The sequence below is a fragment of the Lissotriton helveticus genome, chromosome 5_1, assembly GCF_964261635.1.
Source record: "Lissotriton helveticus chromosome 5_1, aLisHel1.1, whole genome shotgun sequence".
Taxonomy (NCBI): Eukaryota; Metazoa; Chordata; class Amphibia; order Caudata; family Salamandridae; genus Lissotriton; species Lissotriton helveticus.
This window is the reverse complement of record NC_136065.1, coordinates 1,645,665,739-1,645,683,044: the sequence shown is the minus strand read 5'-3', so window position 1 is coordinate 1,645,683,044 and position 17,306 is coordinate 1,645,665,739. Positions and strand designations below refer to the sequence as shown.

Below are 17,306 nucleotides of genomic sequence, written 5' to 3'. Positions count from 1 at the left end.
TCGTAGCAGCTCAGGAAGCTCCATCTTCTACGACCGTTCGCGACCACTGATGATGTGTACGTAGATGAAAATGCCTCTATCAGCCCTGGGAGTTCCCAGAACTAACAGAAAGATCAACCTTGTGTCTGACCCCCGCAGATTCAACTAGGCACACAGCCACGACCCTACGGCTACCCAGACGGCAAGGCAATTTTAAAACAAAAAGAAACAATACAAAGTATTTAGCAAACTTCCTGGCTGGAGGCAATGTATAGACAATTCAAATCTGAAAATAGGCAGTTTCCTGCTTTATTTGTCCATATTGCGAGAACGTAAGTTGTATCTCAGTTTTGCAGGAGCTGTCTGATCTGGGAACAATGTATTTTCAACTGACGTTGCAATGTTCACGTTCGCAGATGGCAAATGTTCTTTTGGTGCAGATGGCAAATGTTCAGGGTTCAAAAGAGCAGTTTCAGGAGGAGAGTCAGAATTTGGTGAATCAGTGATTAGTTTTGCGTCGCTGAAAGGTATGAACCTGGGGACTTGTTCCGTTTCAGAGGCACCGATTCCTTTCTTTACCCAGTTGTCGTAAGGAAGTGGCAGAGGCACACGTTTGGCATGTGTCGTATGGATCCAGTTTTTCCTTCCGGCCACACGAATAGCAGTTCTCGTTGCTAGTAGGACTTGGAAAGGGCCAATGAATCTGGGCTGAAGATTTTTTGTTCTTGCAAAATTTTTGATGACCACCTGATCACCCGGTTTCAGCTGATGGCCTGGACTCTCCGGTGGCTTTGGCAATGCATCGAAAACCTGTTGGTGAATAAGACTCACTTTAGCAGTCAAGTCGAAAAGGTAATCAATTAACATTGGGTATTCCAGCTGCTTAAATTCTTTCGGTCTAGGTACCCCCCAAACATTTGCAGGATGGCCAAAAACTATTTCATAAGGACTAAGCCCTACTCTAGAATGTACAGTTGCTCTTGTTGATAGCAAAGCCAAAGGCAATGCGTCTGGCCAGGACAAACCCGTGGACGCTTGTATCTTAGCAAGTTTCAGCTTAAGGGTGCCATTGTAACCCTCGACTAAACCCGCGGACTGGGGATGATTCGCACTATGAAACTTCTGTCTAATCCCTAGGCCGGCACACACACTCTGCATAACTTTCCCTACGAACTCACTTCCGTTGTCTGACCATACAATCCGTGGCATTCCGTATCTGGGGAAGTATTCTTTAAGAAGAATTTTGGCAGTGGATAAGGCAGTATTGTCCTTCAGTGGGTATGCTTCGATCCATCTGGAGAAAGCACAAACTACCACTAGGACGTATTTCAGATTATTGCAACGATCCATGTGAATGAAGTCTAGCTGGATCACTTCAAAGGGGCAGGAAGGAGGAGCGAAGTGACCTGCAGGTGTGGGGATTCCCTTGCCAGGATTATGCATCAAGCATACCATACAATTTCTCACCACTCTCTCTGCACACTTACTAATCCCATCATTCTTCCAGACTGGAGCCAACATCTTACAAATCCCTTTTGAACTGATGTGCGCTGCTCCATGTGCCATCGTTACTACTGCAAGCACATACGCATCAGGCAACATCCAACGCTGTTGTTCCGACAAATCACTCCAACACCCACTCGAGTCCAATTTACCCGTGCTCTCTTTCCATGCAAGCTTTTCCTCCTCAGTCGCCTCTTTCTGAATTTCTTTCACGCTTTCCACTGTGTCTTCACACATTCCAGACTCAGAAATCCATCTTGCAGACGTTGCAACATACATTCTACTCATCATATTTCTAGCTGTCTGTTTTGCAGTCTCATCGGCAAAAGCATTCCCACGACCAACATCATCTGTGATTGCTTTATGAGCACTGCATTTCACAATCGCAACTTCAGTCGGTAAGGTTAGAGATTCCAACAAGTCATTAACTAGCTGACCATGTTGAATCTTAGTCCCATGGGACGTAATGAAACCTCTCTCTTTCCACAAGCGGCCAAAACTATGGGCCACGCCGAACGCGTACTGACTATCTGTGAACACATTCACTCTCTTTCCCTTAGCTAAAACGCACGCTCTTGTTAGCGCGATCAATTCTGCAGCCTGGGCAGAATTCTGACTCACTCTTGCAGTTTCCACAATCGTACTCAAAGTCGTTACTGCATAAGCAGCAGTCACATCACCATTCTCCAATTTGAAGCAAGACCCGTCAACATACAACGTGCCATCTGGATCTGATAACGGAGTGTCTTTTAGATCGATTCGTCCTTTTGTTTCTTCCTCAGTTTTAAAATAACAGTCGTGTGGTTCGGAATCACTCGACTCTTGGCTAGTCGGCAACAATGTTGCTGGATTCAATACATTGCATCTCTTGATCTGAATATGACTAGCTAATAGTGTCAGTTCATAACCTGATAATCTAGCACTGGTAAGGTGCTGCGTCTTGGTTCGGTTCATGAGTGTATCCACAGCATGAGGAACCATAACCACTAGCATGTTGTTCATTACTAAACCAGCAGATTGTCGAATGGAAGCTGCAGCTGCGGCTGTAGCTCTCAAGCAACTAGGCAACGCTCTGGCTACCGGATCTAACGTTGATGAGAAATACGCACAAGGGCGTTGTTTATCACCAAATTTCTGCGTCAAAACACTCAATGCACAACCTTCTCTCTCGTGGACATAGAGCGTGAATGGCTTACTGTAGTCGGGTGTACCCAATACAGGTGCTGAACATAGTGCATTTCGCAATTCAGAAAAACTCTGCTGACATTCAGCAGACCATGGCACCGGACTCGGAACACCTTTCCCAGTCAAGGCTACCAATGGTTTTGCTAGAAGAGAAAAATTCGGGATCCATTGCCTACAATATGAGGTAATACCTAAAAAGGCACGTACTTCTCTCTGCGTGCTAGGAACATTCATTTGTGTAATTGCTTTTATTCTCTCTGGGGTCAACTTCCTTCCCTCCTTTGACAAGAGATGACCTAGGTAGGTCACTTCTTGGCAGCAGTATTGCATTTTTGAAGGTGACACCTTGTGATTCAAATCTGACAAGTGATGCAATAAAGAAATCGTAGCTGTTTTGCAAGTTTCCTTGTCATCGGCAGCCACTAGAAGATCATCGACATACTGTACTAAAGCAGAACCACGAGGAAGTACGAAGGAATCTAACTGGCTTTTTAATGCTTGACTGTAAATGGATGGGCTTTCACAATAGCCTTGTGGAGCGCGTTTAAACCTAAAGCTTCGTCCTCCTAGAGAGAAACCGAAGATATCTCTGCTTTCCTCGGCTATCGGAATGCTGAAAAAGGCATTTTTCAAGTCGACAACTGAAAACCATGCTGCTGTAGCAGGAATCAACGTTAACAATGCAGTAATGTCTGGAACCACAGGAAACTGTGGGATCACAATTTTATTAACCTCTCTAAGATCAATTACGAACCTATATACTGGAGGCTTTGTTGGGTCAGTTCATTTCAAAATAGGCAGTACAGGACTATTACAGACATTTCCTCTAGTCTCTTCTACAACATCTTTCTTGATCAGGTCTTGTACTATCAGTAGGAGCGCACGCTCACCTTCACTAGAGATTCTATATTGTGGAATTCGTGGAAGTTTGACATTTGCTTTCAAAGTTACTACATAGGGTGGAATTTCCAAGAGACCTACATCATTAGGACCAGTCGCCCAAAGAGTATCAGGGAGTGAACGCAGCTCTGGTGGGAGCGCATCCATCGACAAGTACATCGGGGAGGTTATTCTTTTACCCAACGTAAGCTGTACTCCTGCTGGAGAACAGTACAATGTCGCATACAGGCGTTTTAACAAGTCTAAACCAAGCAGATTCTCGTTACAACCTGTCGTCAAAATCAAGGGTGCTTTCAATTGACGGGGTCCAACTGAAATAGACAAAGGACCAGAAACAGGGTTATGAACAGGGGCGCCCGAAAAACCTACTGAAACGTTTGTTGAGCCAGACAAAGGTGCGCCAGGGAGTTTCGCATGTATGATAGAACTTTTTGCTGCACCAGTATCCAACAGAAACGGTTCGACTATACCTGATGTTGCTACTGCGACATAAGGCCCACTCTGATCTACTGGTACTGATACTACTCCCTCTCTTTGTCCATGGCTGTCCTAGTACTCGCTTTGCTGACCTTCCTCACTAGCTTCATAATAGTCTTCAACATGATATTGTGGAGACCTATTCTGTTGGGCAGATTGTCCATTTCGCTGGTCGAAATAATTAGAGGGGCGATCACTTGTCTGTGGAGGCATAGCACCTCGTCCTCGACCCCTAGAGTTTTGCATAGAACTACCACGACCTCTCTGAGCTGCCGCAGCATTATTTTGTGCCCGAACTGGACACTCATTTTTGTAATGACCTTCCACTTTGCAATAAGCACATTGATTCCATTGGTATTGTGGTCTTTGAAAATTATATTCCGTTCTTTGATATGACCCTTGCTGCATATTAGTCTGATTCGTGCGAGGCGGATAAGCTTGCTGTAAAAGTACTTTAGTTTTTAAATCTTTCGTCTTTTTATCTGATTTTTCCTTCTCTTCTTTATCCCTATTTTCATAGTACTGGGCAGTCGCAAGTATTTGCGCAGTCGTAGAGACAGCCCACGCACTTTCAGAATTCTTTAATTTACTACTAAGTTCTGGCAACAGATTGTGCACGAATTTATCAACAAATAATCTCTGGCCTCCTTCTGTGCTCATATCCTGACCACTATGATCCACAAAAGTCTCTTCGAATCTTGTGAAAAAGTCGGAGACGCTTTCGTCTTTCTTTTGTTTGCACGCGGACAATTTGTCCCAGTTAACGCGCAATGCTGGCATCAAGGTTTTCATTAAATCGATTATTCTACCAGGCAAATTAGCAATTAAAGGTTCAGGTTTGGAACCACCTATTTGTTGACCATCCGCTGCAATTATAGCTGCCCAGTCACCACCTAGGGCAACTGGATGATTCTCTTTACGAATTTTAGCCCAAATTGGTTGCGGTACTACATTACCAAATAGCAGATCTATGTCAGCAAGATTCAATACACAAGCGTCAACCGTTTGAGCCAACTCTTTGTAGTACCCTGCAGGATTTTTACGCGGATCTGGCAAGGCCTGTTTTACTGCTAATACTTCAGCTCGCTTCCATGGAATATGTATCCATACTCTCTGGAATTGGGCCGGAGCGGCTGCAATACCAAGGTTTACATTAGCTTGCACAGCTTCACGCCAAATTGGTGGAACCTCTCTCATTGGATATTGACGATTTTGTTTCGTACTACGTTTCCCTAACTCTCTTGGTGAACGAAGGGATGGGTCATTCCTATAACTTAAAATCAGTTCCATCGTTTCTTTTATATTTTGACCAACTATCATACCTGTAGCAAACTCTTTCTGAACATTAATTAATTCTCCTAGATTTGATTCAGGGTCATCCTCTTCCAATTCCTCACGTAGAAGGAAACACATTTCATCGAACACATATCGTTGTGTCGGTTCGTTCCATTGCATAAATGTATCTAATACATCTTGTACATTATATCTTCCAACTTTCGAAACCCACCTAAGAGCAGTGGAATCTAGTATTCCTCTTTCTTCAGTACTGGGAAGCTGACTACGCCTCTGCACAGAGTCAGAGGTAGGAGTCTTAATCAGAGTTTTATAGAAGGGAGATAGAATATTAGAGACAGAATCAGTGATTCTTCGACGAACAGAAAGCGGAGTCATAATATTAGCAGAGGCAGTAAATAGAGTAGCAGTTGGAACAGATAGATTAGGAACAGTAGGAGTAGCAGGCAAAATAGCTTGTGAATTAGCAGGTGTGAGCGACACAGGCATAGGTAAAGAAGCCGGCAACCCTGGAAGAGGGGTTGTCGAAGGAACATTAATATTGACCACAGGAGGTACAGGAACTGGATTCGGGGGAGCGGGAACAGGGATACCAGGTTGTCCAGCAACCGGTAATTGAACATTCGGCATAGGTGGAGCCGTAGCACCCTGTGCATACGGTGGGGGTGATCGTAACAAGTAAGACAACAGGGGATCCTTTTCAGGGTCCTCTACTATCTTAGCCGTACTCGATGGCAAAGCAGGATAGCACTTGTCTATCGCTAAATTACGCTCTCTATTGGCCACCTCCATCGCTTTTTCAGACTCGTTGAGTTGCAGCTGCCTAGCAGACTGTTCTAAAGTCAACTCTTGCTCTTTCTGTTCTTTCTTCAACTTTTTAATTTCTCTCTGTTTAGATTCTTTTCGCCAATAACGAAAAGAATCAAACATTGCCGGCCGGGCTTTCTTCTTAAACAACCTTCTTTCTAGATTATCGAGAACTTCAGGTTCAAAACTACCATGTAGTGGCCAACTAAGGACACCATCTTTCTCTGTGAAGCGGATCCATACCTCGTTATAAGAGATAGGGCCCACACCAAATTTGCAATATAGATCATAAAGGGGAGTTCCAATCGGAGGAACCAAACACGAGTCCTCCAACTGGGAATCACTGTTGCAACTGAAACAAGACAACATACAATTTTTCCGACTTACCATTTTATAATCCGGAACAAAACACAAACAAGACACAAACAGAAAAGATGCGCACTCGAACCAAGAACTTAGGCCTACCAGAACTGACAAATGTATCGATACCTGAACTGAACAGAATGATTATCGTAACCAGAATACCCAGTGATAATCTTACAGAACTGAACTGAACTGAGAACTAAAAAGGATTATCCAAACAGGAGCAACCCTTACAAAATAACCAACTAGCAACCACTGAATACTTAACTGAGACACTGAAGACGTCACCAAGGAGAAACCCGTCACGTTTCGCCGTACTGAGGACTGCACCTCGGGTCCAAGACAGGGCGACGGTCAAGGCAACGGACCACTGCAGCCGTCTGAACGGGAACCCTCGTGGAAGAGGACGTCGGGGCCACTTTTGCGATATGCCGGGATCGATGAAGTGGGGCGCCTCCCTCTGAAATCTTCACACGAAGCTCCTCGAACTCTTCAGGCTTTTGGACCGGTACCGAATGACGTCGCCCCACGTTGGGCGCCAATTGGAGTTCTGGACTTTTTGGTTCCGTCCAGAGGTGTCAGGGATAACACCCGAAGACCCCGGAGTTCCACCTGTCTCGGTGCACAAACAAACAGAAACACGGGCTTCTCGATGGTGGCGTCAAAGACCAAAGGTTTATTACTGCAGGGACACAGAAGTCACAGAAACTACACATGGGCAGTATCTAGGAGCCTGTTCAATTTGTACAAAGAGGGTTGCTCCTTATATACTAAATATTGGGCTTCAGGCAAATTCTTTACATGTTACCACAGTTCTAAACATTCGTGTCTTAAACAATAAATATTTGGCGTTTGCACAGGAATCGTCAACGGTATCTGATGTCAAAACATTACGAATGAGGGGTTCCCACTAGTCCATCATAATCCCATGTCAATTCTTCATTCAAGACCCGGACCGCCTCATCGTAAATTTCGTTACCTCCCCCTAATAAAGGCCCAGAAGGAAAGGAGCAGAGCCAGGTGCAGAAGATAGAAAGACAGGATAAGAAATGTTTGTGGGTCGTAAATGGGCACGGTTACCAGCTTCGGCCGCCTAATCATGATCAGGCCAACGAACACAAGAACCAGTATAGCAGGACTGGCCTCAGGCTGGGGAGGCAGTTCTTGCCGAGTCATGCTGCTACAGCGTTGCTGGCCTAAGGTGCACGTGTCACTCGCAAGGTGAATCGCCGGTTAAGGCCTACGTGTCCTTAAATAAAAAGAGGTCATTGCGTGTCCATTGACTATGTGAGGGCAAGGAATACAAAATGGCTTCCGTGTTCTAAGATGGATGTCATGGGTAAATCACAAATGTGTTGGTAACAGGAGTGCTCTTGCTCGTAGCATAGCGAAAACTCCAGGATATACTAAATGGATCATTTGCGGTTCACTGATACCGAAATTATGTATTTACGACAATGTTTACAAACACGAGTAAAATCGTCACGGAACCTCAATCACGAGTTAGGTCCCTCGTTGGAGCTCGGCCGCCCGCACCAGACAGAGCCGGCCCATCCCCTCGGTGGGTGGGAGCCGCATGCTGCTCCCCCGAGCGCCTCGCCAACAGCTCCAGCCAAGGAAAAAAGGTGGAGTCCAGCATGCCAGGGTGGTAAAACCCCCGTCACCCCCCCACGCGCCGCTCCCCCCCCAACTCCCCCATCCCAGTGCCGCTCCCCTCCCCCATCCTGCCGAATGACCTCCGCGCCGTTCCGGGACACCCCCTCCCCCTAGATCCCACCCCCCTTCCCCGGCCCAGCCCACGCCCCAGAAATCCAACACGGCCCCGCCCCCCCCCCCCACGCCCAGCACCCCAGGCCCCCATATGCCGCTCCCCTCCCCGTCACCGCAACCCCCCCAGTGCCCACCGCTGCCCTCCGCCCGCCCCCTTCCCCTGCCTCCCCCCCTCCGACCCATCCCCCCGTCCCCGACCCACCCCGCCCGCCCGCCGTTCCGACGCCTCCGCACACTCCTCCCATGGCCTCAGGCCTAGCACGCCCCTCCGCCCGGCCCCTCCGTCCACCCCCCCCCGCAGCCCCGGCGGCGCCAACCCCCCATTGCCCCCCACACCCCCCTTCCTCTGATGTCATCGAACTCCAGTCTAGCTCCGTGTCCTCCCCCCCACGTCCTCCTCCACCTCCGTTTCTTCAATCAAAAGCGGGGAAACCGCCCCTCCCGACCTCCCCTCCCCCCCTGCTCCCCTTGTCCTGCGCCCCCCGGCCTCCCTCCTCCACCTGCAGCACTTCCCCCCACCACCACAGTCCCCTCCCCACCCTCTGCCCCCCTCCCCACTACCCCCCCCTTCAACTGCAGCACTGCCTGCGACCCCTCGCCCTCCCCCCCACCCCCCTGCCCTCCCACCACAACTCCTGCCTCACGTGCCTCCCCCGCTCCCCCCCACCACCCCCACGAACTCCAAAGGCCGCTTCTTCCCCTTCTGCCCCGCCTTCCTAGCACCACCCTTTACCTTCCCCCGCGTCCCCGCCTCCGAGCGCCGACCTCCGCTCTTCGCTCCTCCGCCCCCCCTCCTCTCGCTGTGCCGGCCGCGACCGAGGCGGCTCACATGCCGCCACAGCCGCAGCGACGCCACTGGCAGTGCGTCGCTGCGGCCTTACCTTGAGGTCGGGCCGCCACAATGTCCATGCGGCCCGCCTCGCTCAGGAGCCTCAACGCCTCCGCCACCCGCGGGTCATCACCCTCCGCCATCTTGTCAATTACGCTGCCTGCACCGAGCACCTCACCAGCAGCAACCTCGCCGCAAACCGGGCCAAAACCGTGTTTTCCACCGCCGCTGACGAACGCTCACCCCCAACTGAGCTATGAAAGCTCAAGAGCTCTACCAACGCGCGAATGCAGCACAGAGCACCAAACAAAGCTGAAACACCGCCACGAAATCCTATGCCCCTGGCTGCTGTGTCACTGCACCACGAACTGTGCGCAGTGACACAAAATGGCCGGTTAAGTACAGCAGCCAGCCCAAATCTAACCCAACCAGCCCAACCAGCCCAAAACCAGCCCAAAACGCCGCCTAGGGAAAGCCCCGAGGGACAAGCTTCTTCCTCCCCCCCCCCTCCCTCCCCTGGTGCCCCAAACTTTCCCGGGGGGGGGAGAGCCTCCCGCTGGTCGGCCACCCCCCCAAATCCCCATTCTGTCTTCGGCTGATGATTAGCTCCCTGCAGCTGCGCAGTATGCTTGGCGGGCCAGAAACAATCCTTATTGGCCTGAATCTGGGCACAGACTCGAAGATTCGCCAGGGAGGGACGGGGCGGGCTATTAATATATTTTACAATCGTTCACTGGTTGCTCATGAACGATTGTAAAATGCGGTGTGATGGTGACCTACGCCGAGGCAGGGACCCAGGCAGTTTCATTTTCTGGTGGTGATGTGTGGCTTGTAAAAAGGCGGTCTGAGACAGCTGCATCCAATTTAAAACATATTTTACCAGCACGCAGTTACGTGCAATATCAGTTCACCACCAGGGAGGCTGGGACCCTACTCTGAGCAGTATCAGAACACTTGCTCATGCGTCACGAGACTTCACTCCTCACGTGGCAAAGGAGGACGCATCATAGAAGGGTGGTGAGCTAGGCCAAAACGATGGCTTATTTATTAAAATGTACATTCACTCAGTGACAAGGGCTATCAGGACAGCTACTTTCATCCACACCATCCATTCCACAACCCTAGGACCAAGTAAGTGCAGCTCTTTTACTCTCCCCTCTTTGCCAATATGCGTTGGTAAAGGCCAAGAGAATCCACCCTTTCAGTAAACAGCATTTGCCTATAATATAATTATTTAGAGACACTGCACTGATTCACTCATGTGATTTACAGACAGACTGAATCTCCCACCACGTGTGCTACAATGTCGCTAGCCCCTTCCTTGGTCTGCATTTAAGCAGGGTCGGATTTAGCGCTGGAGGCGCACAGTCAACCAGTCTTTTTTGGCATACCCTCACCACCAAAGACCTTCTCAACAAATGCACTTACTACTATCCTCCAAAAGTGCCTCTCATATTTCCATAGCACCTCTCTCACATGCATTTAATTTGTTTTATAGCGCTACTCATAACAGTGTAGGGTGTCAGAGCACTTTACATCACACACACATTATAAAGAGACAATGAAGCATGCTTGTGTAAATCAGTCTATAGGAAATGTTTTGTAAAACAACGAGGATTACAAGGTGTTGGAGTCACATTCCGCAAGACTAGTAGGCAATATATTTTATGATGCTTAGCCTAGAAAAGCACAAATCAGTATTTAAAACATCCACAATGGCCGGGTTGGCTTTACTAATGAATTAAGGAATCTTTATTGTTTAGTTAATTGAAACCGTAAAAATGTTACACAAAAACATTTATTTTTGCGTCTGAATTCTGAGAAGGACAGACTTTTTTCCCACAGATTTTCTGTCTTGGTGTTTTGACGGGCTTTGTGGAGAAAATTATTGTATGAGGATTCTTTGTCTTTCTTAATTTCTCTCCAAAGTGCTTCTCTGAGTTTACGCTAATCTTTTTTTTGTTTAAGAAATTTTTATTAAGCATTGAAAAGTGATACAAAAAGTATGTCATGAACAATTAGGAAAAAGTACATATGAGTATAATAATAAAAGACATCAATCCAGAGGAATTTATATATGAAAGAGAAGGGTAGAAAGAAATAGAGAAAGGAAAGAAGGAGAAAGAGAGAGAGAGGAAAGCAGAAGGAAAGAAAAGAGTAGAGGGGAGAAAGAGGAGAAGAGGGAAGTAAGCGAAGGGATCATAGGGGATAAGGAGCACGCGGTAAGGGAGAGGGATTAGAAGAAAGATAGGAAGTGAAGGGAAGCCATAATAAATCAGATTTAATTTTCAAAGGAACAGAAGTAGAGGAGGCAATAGAAATTCTGTGTTCATCACAAATATAATTCCACCATGTGTGGACCGAGAGTTTTGAATTATCTTTCCAACACGATAAAATAACTTTAAATGCAAGTGCAATAAATAGGTCGAACAATTTAGCAGAAGAGGGTGTAACAATATTAATATCTTCAGATAAAGAACCTAAAAATATGCGTAAAAAAGATAATTGTGAGGAAAGAGATAACATTTTCATACATATATTCCAAACATCAGTCCAAAAAGATAAAACAGGGGAACAGTGGTATAGTTGGTGTTGTAGAGTACCTGTAACTTTGGAACAAGACCAGCATAAAGGAGAAGAGGTTGGAGAAAATTTATGAATAGTAACCGGGGTAATAACAACTCTATGATAAATAAAAAGCAAGGATTGGGTAATGCGTGCAGCAACGGAGACTTTGAAAATTCTGGACCATAAACGATCCCACAATGCAATGTCAAGAGAGACATCAAGATCGGTTTCCCAAGCAGTCTCTACTTTAGATTTAGAGCGAACAGAAGAATTGGACAGTAAAAGTGAATATATAAGAGCAGCTTTAGGTAGTTGAGTAGAAAAGAGAGGATAAAGTGGAGTGACAGGAGTGAAAGAAGAAAAAGAGTCAGAGGAAGAAGATAAAGAGGATAAGTGAGATTGAATAGCAGAGGTTATAATAGAATATTCAGCGAGAAATGAGGGAGGTAAACTAAACATGTTTTGTAATACAGGAAAAGAAATAAGAGAGGAATCAAGGAAAAACTGATGTACAAACATTATATCCTTTTCTTTCCAGTGTTTAAAATAGAATGATTTACCTTTATATCTAAGGAATGTGTTGTACCAAACTACAGAAGATAAGAAACATTGTAGAGGGGAAAGAGTAGAGGAAAAAACATTTTGCAATGTAGATTGGGAATATTTCAAAATGGGATATTTGGATATAAAGGTACAATTTGACATAAAAGTAACATGTTGAAAGGAGAAATCTTTTAAAAGAGAGCGTTCCAGAAGAACCCACTTAGGGACAGGAGTATCAAGGAAGTTATAAGCCAAGGAGAAGGATTGTTTGATCAAAAAGGCAGAATGATATGAGCCAAAATCAGGGAAACGAACACCACCTTCATTTTTAGGTCGAATCAACTTATGTAACCCAATGCGGGGATGTCTATTATTCCACAAAAATTTTGTGCATACAGAATTAATACGAGAGAAATAGGATTTAGGAATTTTGAAAGGGAGCATAGAAACTGTATACAAAACATGAGGGGTAATCATCATTTTGATGGTGTCCAGTCTACCCCACCAAGAGAGAAATAAGGGGGACCAAATCTGCAAGAGGGATTGAATTTTATTGGTCAACGTATCAAAGGTTATTTTAAGGGTATCTTTTAGAGAGGAAGCGAACCATATACCAAGGTACTTAATTTTAGATGGACACCATGCAAAATCAGTATTATTAAACATGTATTGAAAACACAGTGCGTTAAGTGGAAGCACTTCCGTTTTGGATAAGTTGAGCTTATATCCTGATATTGAGGAATACAACTGAACTTCATTTAAAAAGGGTGGGAGGGAGGATTCGGGATTGGACATGTAAATGAGGACATCATCAGCATACGCTGACAGTTTAGTTTCGACAGAGGAAAATTTTATACCAGTGATATGGGGGTTGGAGCGAATGCGCTGTAGAAAGGGCTCAAGACATAAAATAAATAATAAAGGGGAAAGGGGACAACCTTGTCTCGTACCTCTGGTCAAAGAAAAGAATCTGGAAAATTGGTTGTTAACTAAAGATATAAAATTTGGGCCAAAACCAAACCATTGAAGGGTGCGGAACATATATTGCCAATTAATACGATCAAAAGCTTTTTCAGCATCCAGGGAAAGGGCTGCCAACGGGGTTTTGACATTTTTACTGTGAGCAAGGACATTGGAAAAAAGACGAGCATTATCAGCAGCGAGTCTACCCTTGACAAAACCCACTTGGTCTGTGTTGATTAAACGAGGGATAATGGAATCAAGGCGAGAGGCAAGGATTTTAGCGAAAATTTTACAATCATAATTAATTAAGGATATGGGACGGTAATTTTTACATTGGGAATGATCCTTATCAGGTTTTGGGATAATTACAATGAGAGCATCCAAAAAGGACCCAGAGGCATTAGCTTCCAAAATAAAAGAGTTAAATAACTGAAGGAGTTTAGGGGCAAAAAAGGAATGGAAGGAGGAATAAAATTCAACTGGCAGACCATCAGGGCCAGGGGCTTTTGATTTTTTGAGGGAATGAATGGCCATGGTGATTTCTTGGAGAGTAATTTCACGTTCCAAGTGCGAAAAATCAACAGGGAGGGATGGAGGGGAGGGAAGGCCTTCAAAAAATTTTGTTAAGTTTGCATCAGAGGGGTGAGTGTCATCTGTATATAGGGCTTGGTAATAGTTGTGAAATACTTCAGCAATGTCTTCATCGGAAGTAACTAGTTTATTGAATGAATCATTAAAAATTGGGCCGACAGCTTTGCGTTCAGACTTGATTTTCAAATAATTGGCCAACATTTTCCCTGCTTTATTCTGGCCCCCATGAAATTTGGATTTTATTTTAAGGAGGGTGTGACAGGCTTCATTAGTGATAATTTTATTAAGTGTTGTTTTGGCAAGAATCAAGTCCTGAAGGGCAGAAGGGGATTTGGAGGTGAAATACATGTGTTCGAGAGTTTTAATCTGTTTAAGTTGATCCTCATACTTTTGCTTATTAAGCTTCTTTTTAGCAGAAACATAGGAAATCGTAAAAGCTCGAAAAGAAGCTTTAAAAGCATCCCATGTGTTAGGAATGGAGGTATCAGCGGGGTCATTTAAGGAAAAGTATTCATTAAAAAACGCAGTGCTTTTTTTCATAAAAGTGGCATCAGATAAAAGAAAAGAATTGAATTTCCAACGACTAAATTTAGAGGGGCTAAGGGAAAGATCAAGGGTAGTATATACAGGGGCATGGTCGGAGATAAAAATAGAACCAATAACAGATTTTTGAATGGAGGGAAGAAGAGACTTACTAATCATAATATAATCAATTCTCGAGCGCGTATGATGGACATTAGAAAAAAAAGTATATTCCAATAAATCAGGGTTACACACCTTCCACGAATCATATAGAGGACGTGAGGCAATGGCAGACTGAAAACTCTTATGAGATTTGTCAGGTTGAAATTTACTTGAAGACAACCGATCTGAAAAAGGGTCTAACCATTGGTTAAAATCACCAGCTACTATAAAATCAGGGCAATCTATAGATGCAAGGAGTAATTTAATGTCTTTCCAAAATTTTGGATCTGGGCGAACAGGGCCATATATATTTAATAAAACCATCGTCTTGTTGTGTATAACAACCTTTGCCATTGCCCAACGACCTTCATCATCATTTTGAGAGGAAATAATTTGTGCATTTAAAGTCTTATGAAATAATATAGCAACCCCTCCTTTTTTGTTAACAGCAGGAGAAAACACAACCTGACCCACCCAATGTCTCTTAAGCTTAAGGGATTCAATGTCAGAGCAATGCGTTTCCTGAAGGAAAACAACCTGTGAATGAAATTTGGTTAAGTGAGACAATACCTTCTGACGCTTGACAGGGTGACCAAGACCTCGAACATTCCAAGAGACAAAATTACACATGTTGGGAGGAGGGAAGGATGGGCGACAAATGGAGGCGACACATGGCGAGGAGATCACTACAAAAGGGGAAACAAAAAATAACAGTTAAACAGTGGATTCGTAGAACGCTCATTTTAAGAAATCGACGAAGAATCAAAAATGGGGAAACAATAATCGGACAAATAGAGAAAACAGTAGAGGCCACTTAAGAGGAAGAAAACAAAGAAAAAGAGAGAAAAGAGAGAGAAAGGAAAGGTACATAAATAGAGAAAGAGAAAAAGGAAACAGATCAAGGCGCAAAGGCTTGATCTGAGAAGAAGATAGTAACCAAAACATGTGAGACGAGGGTACACCAGAGAGAGGACATGTCCCACGAGCACACAAGATACGGACATTATGAAAAAGGAAAAACACAAGGATGTGAGGAAAAGAATAAACGAAGATAGAGAAGGAAGATAAGTTAAGAAAAGTTAGATAGGGTAGAATAATGGTTGTAAAAAGAGAAAACAAAGAAAGACATAAAAGCATTAGCTAGCAGTGTCCATGGTGGAAGGTGAGACACTCAGCAGATAATCGCGGAGTTTCTGTGGATCATCATAGGACCTGGTACGACCATTATGTGTGATCTTGCAGAAGCAGGGATGGAGAATTCCATACTGAATGTTGAGTTGTCTCATCGTAGGACGAAGGTTCAGGAATTCCTTACGTCGAGCATTTGTAGCAGAAGAGAGATCCTGGGAAATGAAAATGTTATGACCAGACCACTGGAGACGACGTTTGGCCCTGGCGGCCTTCAATACAGCCATTAACTCTGTGAACTCCAAGAATAACATGATAATTCCACGTGGTTTGGAGGCATTGGAGTTGAGGCGGCCAAGACGGTGTGCTCGTTGGATGTTGAGAGGATGAGTCGACGGTTGAAGTTCCAAAAGTTCCTGGAGAAATTTCCGAATAAAAGAGACCATGTCAGTCCCCTCCAAATTTTCCGGAACACCATAAACGCGTAGGTTATTGCGTCTATTGCGATTTTCCAAATCCTCGGTGTGAAGTTTGAGTTTGTGGATTTCTTGTTCCAATAGTGGAATCCGAGTTGAGAGGTCTTGGACATCGCTTACACGTTGTTCTAAGTTCAAAACTTTATTTTCCATAACCACCCAGCGCTCCTCAATCTGCTGAAGTTTAGCATTGGTAGCAGACATAAAAGGCTGAAGACCACGCACCTCCTCAAGGATGGAGTCCAGAACAGGATTAGTCGAAGAGTTAATGGGGGAAGGTGGATCATTTTTAGGCCTTTTAGGTTTTGTTCCGGTTTGCAACAACTTCGGCGAAGTAGAGACATTTGCCATGGTGTAGGATAGCAAAAGGGAGATATGTCCAAAGTTGTAGAATATGAACCGGAGTGTGGATGCACAAAGATGATAGGGGCACACAATGTGTCAAATAAAGGACGATAAGAAAAGGAATCGCCTATTAGCGCACTATTTTTCAGTGCGAAGACACACTAAAAGCCACACAGCACCGTAGAAGAAGCATCTACCAAGAGGAGCATATGAATATGGTGGTAGAACATCGTACTAATATAAAGTGCAAGGCTAGAGGAAGAAAAGCCGAAACACAATAAGGCTGATATAAACAGGGTAATGAGAAAATGCAGGAGGCAGATGGTCACGGGAAGCCAGGAGAGCAAGAGTCTTGAAAAGACGGTGAGGCAGTCACCACAGTGCCTTTATGTAGCAGTAGAAAGCATGGTAATCAGGAAGTCAAAATGGCGGTCGTTTCACCACAGAGAATAAGCTGCGCATTTAGATTAAAAATAGACAAAGTGCATAAATTGGAGAGGAACTCACAACAGTCAGTGAAGGGCTCAGCATCATACTTTTGTATCGAGACCAAGCTAATGCCAAAACGGAAGGTTGAATGCAGAAGGTGCGCAAAGAAACATTCTCTTCGGCGGCAAACAAAATGGCGGCCGTTCGTGTTGCGCAGTGAAGAGAAAGTTACCGTTGTAAATTGCCGGTGGAATAGCGCTCGTATGTGCGGCAAAAGCGCTTCATCATATGCTGCCCACCTTCCGACACCGCTATACAGCAGGAAATCCTTCCAAAAGATGGCAAGACGGGTCCTCACGGCATCCGCGGGTTTGGTCCGAAGCGGAGCTGACGGGGAAGACGTCCTCTGCTGCCGGCACGCAAGCCACGCCCCCGTTTACGCTAATCTTGATAAAAATTTATTTGGGACACAT

General features: G+C 45.1%; 1 long non-coding RNA gene across 1 annotated transcript in view; it reads right to left on the bottom strand.

Moving 5' to 3' along the window:
* Window positions 1–17,306, bottom strand: part of LOC144753755 (uncharacterized) — a 79,254-nt gene that overhangs the window by 45,246 nt on the left and 16,702 nt on the right. The window contains exon 2 of the long non-coding RNA XR_013594509.1: window positions 15,026–15,141. This is a non-coding gene — a long non-coding RNA (uncharacterized LOC144753755). The remainder of the gene's footprint in view (window positions 1–15,025; window positions 15,142–17,306) is intronic.